The sequence below is a fragment of the Magnolia sinica genome, chromosome 12, assembly GCF_029962835.1.
Source record: "Magnolia sinica isolate HGM2019 chromosome 12, MsV1, whole genome shotgun sequence".
Classification (NCBI taxonomy): Eukaryota; Viridiplantae; Streptophyta; class Magnoliopsida; order Magnoliales; family Magnoliaceae; genus Magnolia; species Magnolia sinica.
Genome location: NC_080584.1, coordinates 64,599,379 through 64,605,378, shown reverse-complemented (window position 1 = coordinate 64,605,378; position 6,000 = coordinate 64,599,379). Strand labels below are relative to the sequence as shown.

At 38.9% G+C, this 6,000-nt stretch overlaps 1 long non-coding RNA gene across 2 annotated transcripts in view; it reads left to right on the top strand.

Annotated features, from left to right (window-relative positions):
• The first annotated feature begins 3,148 nt into the window (after positions 1-3,148).
• The window catches only part of LOC131221530 (uncharacterized), a 38,874-nt gene continuing 36,022 nt past the window's right edge, over positions 3,149-6,000 (top strand). The window contains exons 1-4 of one of the 2 annotated variants that reach the window (XR_009159381.1): positions 3,149-3,289; positions 3,405-3,501; positions 3,644-3,766; positions 3,859-4,038. This is a non-coding gene — a long non-coding RNA (uncharacterized LOC131221530). Of the gene's footprint in view, positions 3,290-3,404; positions 3,502-3,643; positions 4,039-6,000 lie in introns of those variants that run through there. The other variant, XR_009159382.1, reaches the window with a different exon arrangement.

Below are 6,000 nucleotides of genomic sequence, written 5' to 3'. Positions count from 1 at the left end.
GGCATAATGTCGGGAAGAAAAACCCTCTATTATTCTTGTGGCGTATGATGAGTCATGTCCTTTTCTTCCATTTTTTGAAGCTGTTATAGCTTTTGAGATTACTACAACTAGATACTTTCTAATTGCTGATAACCACTTTCCCTTGAGATCAAGCAAGAGCTAGGAGGAAGCGTAACTCTCATTTTGTTGAAATCATTGACCGGTATGAGACAGAGTGCATTCCAGAGAGCTCAAGAGGCAATAAGCTCGCATTTATACAGGACCAAAAATGGACAAAACCTGCACCAGGACAATAACGGTAAGATTTCCTTGTAATTATCATCATTTGCTGATTGTAAAATTTTCCCCTTTATCTGGGACTTATCTCTCTACTGAACTGTAACTACATTTTAGAGATGTGTTAAGATCACTAAAAGTTTTAGGATTTCAGCTCAGCAATTGAGCTTAAGAAGAGTGATTTCAGCTCACCGATCTAAGATCTTACCCCTATTGGCACTCTATTTTTGAAAATTTTGTTTGGTCATTTTAATGGTTTAGAGAAATCGAAACCCATGTAAATATAATTAATATGAAATCTAATGTTCAACATGGTTTTTTAATAAATATGAAAATTCTAGAGATCTCTACACTATACAGTTCTAGCATTTTTAAAATTCTCCACACAACTCTATACACTATGCACAAGCCTCTAATGTAAAAAATGAGCAGAAAATGGGCAAGTCTCTTGAATAACTCCTTAGAGATGTTGTCTTCTTGACGTCCACACAAGCAGTAGGCAACAAAAAAGCACCCAACTAAATAAATGGGGCCCACATTAAACTTACCATTAAGAGTAATAATAGCACACTAAGAGAATGCCACCTCTCCATTCTCATTTTTCTCAGCCCTGCAACCTAAAAGAAATTGGCAACTGCAACTCAGCAACATATCAGTTGTTTAGATGTGCCAATCTATGAGAAAAAGAAAACACAAAAGAAGTTCTGAGTACTTCCTGACAACTACTTCTTGAAATAGTTCACAATAGAAAGCTGAGGTGCATACAGCTGATTAGTTTAGAGGATATTCCACAGTGGGATGTGAGAGTTCTCAAAACTGCAACTAAGAGAACTGAAATTCACCATAATCCATGGGCTGCAATCTGTGTTATGATACATTCATGTCTCTGATGCCCCATTGAGCTTGTACACGTTGGTGTTCATAGACAAAATAAAAGATCATAGACTTGTGAAGGAAATGCAATCTGTGTTTATTAGCCTATACCACTTTTTACATTGTGTTGCTTTATTAGTGTAAATATTGGTTTCCCCACTGAATTTTCAACTTGTGAAGTTGATCAATTGACTAGGTTGGGTTAAAGGAGCTTGAAATATGCTCTTGATTAATCTTTTGGTAGACCACTATGTTAGTAATTTAAATTGCTTCAACTGGATTTGTCTTATGCTATGTCTTGGCAGCAATTTTCTTTTAGTTTGGTTTGTTACATTGTTTTATGGTGTAAGATGAATGCTTACGCATGATGTGTTAGATTTTGTGTTCTAGAGTATTTTGAGCCTCCCTCTTAATAGAAAGATTGGATCAATAATATTATTCTGCTGCCATTTTAGTTTTCTGCTAGTCACAATGAGGAATGGCAGAGGTGAATGTTGATGAGCACTCAGGGTGAAAATGCTAACTGTGCCTTCTCATTCATGATACTCTTGTTTGCTTGCAGATCATGTCTTTCATTTGTACTAAATATTTAACAACAATGCAAGACTTCAAAATTTTCTTTCAAGAAGCAAATGCCCTGTTTTGCGTCTAAACAGGGCTGGGTATTTGGGGATCCTTTTTTTTTTTTTTTTTTTTTTTTGACTTTTGGCCCTTTGTTTTTCTAAAGACTAAAAACTTTGATACTGGCAGCGTGCAATGGAGGTTACGCAAGCACCTAGATTATTTAAAAATTGTGTACGTGGCATACAGGTCATTGAACTGTCCAAATTATGGCCCAGTTTAGATGTATAATGAACATAAAAGTTATGCTTGTTTGATCATCTATTGGTTTTGTGCTGAGTTATTTGATGGAAATAAAAAAATATCCTATGGTCCAATTTCAACTAGTGTCCTCAGATCAGAGGTTAGGATTGTTCGACCAATCTCGATTTTGGGATTGTGACTTAGTGACAGTGGGTTCCCCAACTAAGCCAGTTTTATTTGTGTTAATGTATGCCACGTGTTCAATTTCTGAGTGCCTGTGTATCAAGCATCATTCTCTTCTAGGGTATCAATCAAGCCCCCTTTCAATGACACTAGTTATGTGGTCCTAGATGTATTGTCAGTTATTTAGAATATATATATATTTATCTTATACCTTTTTCTAAAATACTTTCTTTTGATCTTTCAAAAAAATATTTTTTTTTTTGGAGTATATACCTTTTCTAAAATAATGCTCAACTATTTTGTAAAAACATGTTTTTTGGGTCATCTCTAACTGTGCAGATGTGTGGAAGTATCATGGCAGAGTCCACCGTGTCTGGGTGAGATGGTGCAGCTGCAACCCTTTTCTTATTCTAGTCATGAATGCATTGGACTGGTTCTTTAGCCATCACTATTATTTTCATATCTATATTATTTTCAGTTCATTTGGAGTTGACTGCTCACTATATTTTGTTGTTTTGGTGCTTTTCTCATTCTATAAATACAAATGACTGTCATAAACCTCAATTTTTTCCTCTGCAGATGGCAAAACTAGTCATTCCCTTGATTTATGCAAAACTAGGCTACCCAAAATTTATGGACAACTCCCATTGCCTTTGATCTGCTAGAACTAGCATGTGTGGATTGGCAAAAGTGCGAATGCACTTGGTGTAAGTAGTAGCGATGAGGATCTCCCACAATATTGATAAAACTCTATAAAATAGGAAATAACTCAAATTATTATCATAATATATTGTGTACTCTCTTAGGGCTGTGTATTGGGGCTCAATACACAGTCATATGGTTGTCTATGTAGCTGAACATGTATATACCCTTACCATTGTGTGTATTCTGCCATATGAGGAATTTCCTACGTATATACCATCAACATGATTGTTTTATTTCTACACAGAGATAGACATGCTCTAGAGAGTAACATGAAGAAAATGTAGAATCAGTATATATATAGGGAGTAACATGAAGAAAACGTAGAAACAGGTCCCCTGGAAATGCGTATGTTGACGGCGATGCATCAAGTACGAGTTATTTCCTAGTAAGCGCAGCAGTCACCGGTGGCACTATCACAGTTGAAGGTTGCAACACAAGAAGTATACAGGTATTACAACTCTCTTCCATGTCTGCATTTGCTACTTTTTGTACTCATGTACATGTCATCTCATAGATTTTACAATCAGACTATCAATATTGGACATGACTCCATTTACATTTAGCATCAAACTAGCTGCAGTTGCTTCTCGTAAGGAACACATAAATCTGGAGCAATGGCTGAATGAAAATTTGAGCACATACAAGGATACCTTTTTTGAGGTGACATGATTTATTTCATTGCCATTGTATGAATAAACTTGTCCTCAATATGTGCTGCTTTTTTTTTCCTCTCTTAAAGCTTCTTGAACATGAAAATGTTTAGAGTCCACTCATGGACATGCCTTTCTTTCTTTTTTCCTAGGATTGCCTCAAGTTCTTAAAAGATATACCTTCTGCAGCAACAAATGATGCATCTGCCAATCCTTTCCAACATTCCAGCTCTGTCATGAATCTTTATCTAGAGACAAGTTCTACTCTTTTGAAGGTTTTTGCTTCCAAAATTTCTTTTTCTATTACCTATACACAGTGTCATAGAGAACTATTATGCATATTGTAGTTTACATGAATATTTCACAGGTCCTTCAAGGCCATTCTGGCCAGCTCATCTCCCACCAACTTTTTGAGGAATTGAGAAGGTTGCAGGCATCATCTGTGCATGCTAATCCAAGAGTGCAAAATGGTGGAGCTATAGATTCATCAACACAAGATGCATCATATCTGATTACTCATTGGCCTCTTCAGATCAACAAAAAATAATCTTTTTTAACATCTCTTTCCAAACACAGTTCAAAATGTATGATTATTCCCTGGCCCTTCACTCACTGCTGAAGCATATGTTTGTTAAGTCGCACTCTTTGTCATGCAGCACATTGCAAACCTTGCTGGGAACAAAAATCTAGTTCTGCCTATGCCTACATTTATCATCATCAATGGAGGATCACATGGTTACACTATCAACCTGAATTTTGTGAACCTTGCTCGGAACAGAACTCGGTATGCATCTTTTTCTTCATCTTCTTCTTCTTCTTCTTCTTCTTCTTCTTCTTCTTCTTCTTCTTCTTCTCTCTCTCTCTCTCTCTCTCTCTCTCTCTCTCTCTCTCTCTCTCTCTCTCTCTCTCTCTCTCTCCTTTTGCGAACCTGAATTTTTATTTTTATTTTTTGAACAACTTTTTTTTGAAGAAGAAGAGGGCTCCTACCTCGAATCCATTAATCACAAAATGTACAGCCCTAGAGGTGGGGAACGACTAACCCCACCAAATTAGAACCAACTAACAGAAAGGAAAAAACCAAAAAAAAAAAAAATCTTTGTACAGACCAGAGGGACTCCTGGGGACAAAAAAGGAGGCCAGCAGCGCGAGGAAGAACCTATACCAAAAATACCTGACAGGCTAAGCCATTATCTTCCTCGCAAGGAGCCCAGACCCATCTTATCCAGCGTCTAAAGACCCCTGACGCTGAAAGGAACTTCAGCAACCGAGAGATAAGTAGAATGCTGTTGGGACATTGTGCCCTCCTTAGCCAACTCATCGGTCAAGCTGTTACCTTCTCGCAGGGAGTGGAGAATTTGAAAATAGCCCTTTTCTCTCAAGCTATTGATCCTCGTCCACCAATAAAAGCGTCCACCACACATCTAGAATCCGATTCCAGAATAATTTGATTATAGCCCCTGCTGAGAGAAATGACCATAGCATCATGTAGAGCGCGGAGTTTTGCTCTATTGTTTGTGTCAATTCCATAGTTGAAGGAGAAGGAACCAGAGGAATCCCTACCAATTCTGCCTCCCCCAGAAGGACCCGAATTTCCGGCTGCTACACCGTCGTCGTTGAGCTTAATCTAACCTGCATGGGTCTAGACCAAATGATAACCTGAAAAGGTTTAGCTGTAGCTGGCGCATGCCGAGCATTATGTCTTCGGAGTGCAAAGAGGTTAGAACTGGAAAAGGACTTGGACCCAGGGTGATCACTATACAGACGTGCCACCCACCACCTGATTTGGTTCTCGACAAAAATGGCAGAGGGGCGGACATTCTCAAAGCGCGCAGCATTCCTTGCTTTCCATAGCTTCCAAAGAATTAAACAGGGAATAGCACACTAGGAATAAGAAGGACCCTTACACAGGGGATAAGCGATCCACCACGCAGCAAGCCTCACCAAGACATAACCGTGTTGGCAAGCAGAAATATGGAAGATGTCGTTGAAGCGCTTCCACATGCAGTTAGCCAAGGGCCCGTTGATAAATAGATGTGTGATGGATTCACTTTGGGGAGGTGAAAGAGACTGGTCAAGGCCACAGCAGGAGCACATAGACACTAAACTGGCACCACTCTGCTGTACTCTATCATCAGTTGGCACCGCCCCTTGAATTACCCTCCAATCGAACATAGAGATTTTGAGATGGAGGAGGGGGTTCCAAATTCGCTTGGCCCAGTCCATTACTTGGTTTCTTGATCTGCAAAGGTTCCAAGCAGATTTAACCGTGAAGTCGCCCATGCAGTCGTGAGGCCAGAATTGCTCATCAGGGGCTGTTGATGTGCAGAAGCCATTTCCAACAATGTGTTGAATGATATCCGCTGGAAGAAGATTGGCGATGAGATTTGGGATTTGAGGACCGTTATAAGTGTTATAGTCTATAGCCCTGTTTGTTGTCAAATTTGTGGTGTCAAAGACACTGTTATGAACCTTGCATCTATGAAGAATAATGCTTTACTCAAGATCAACT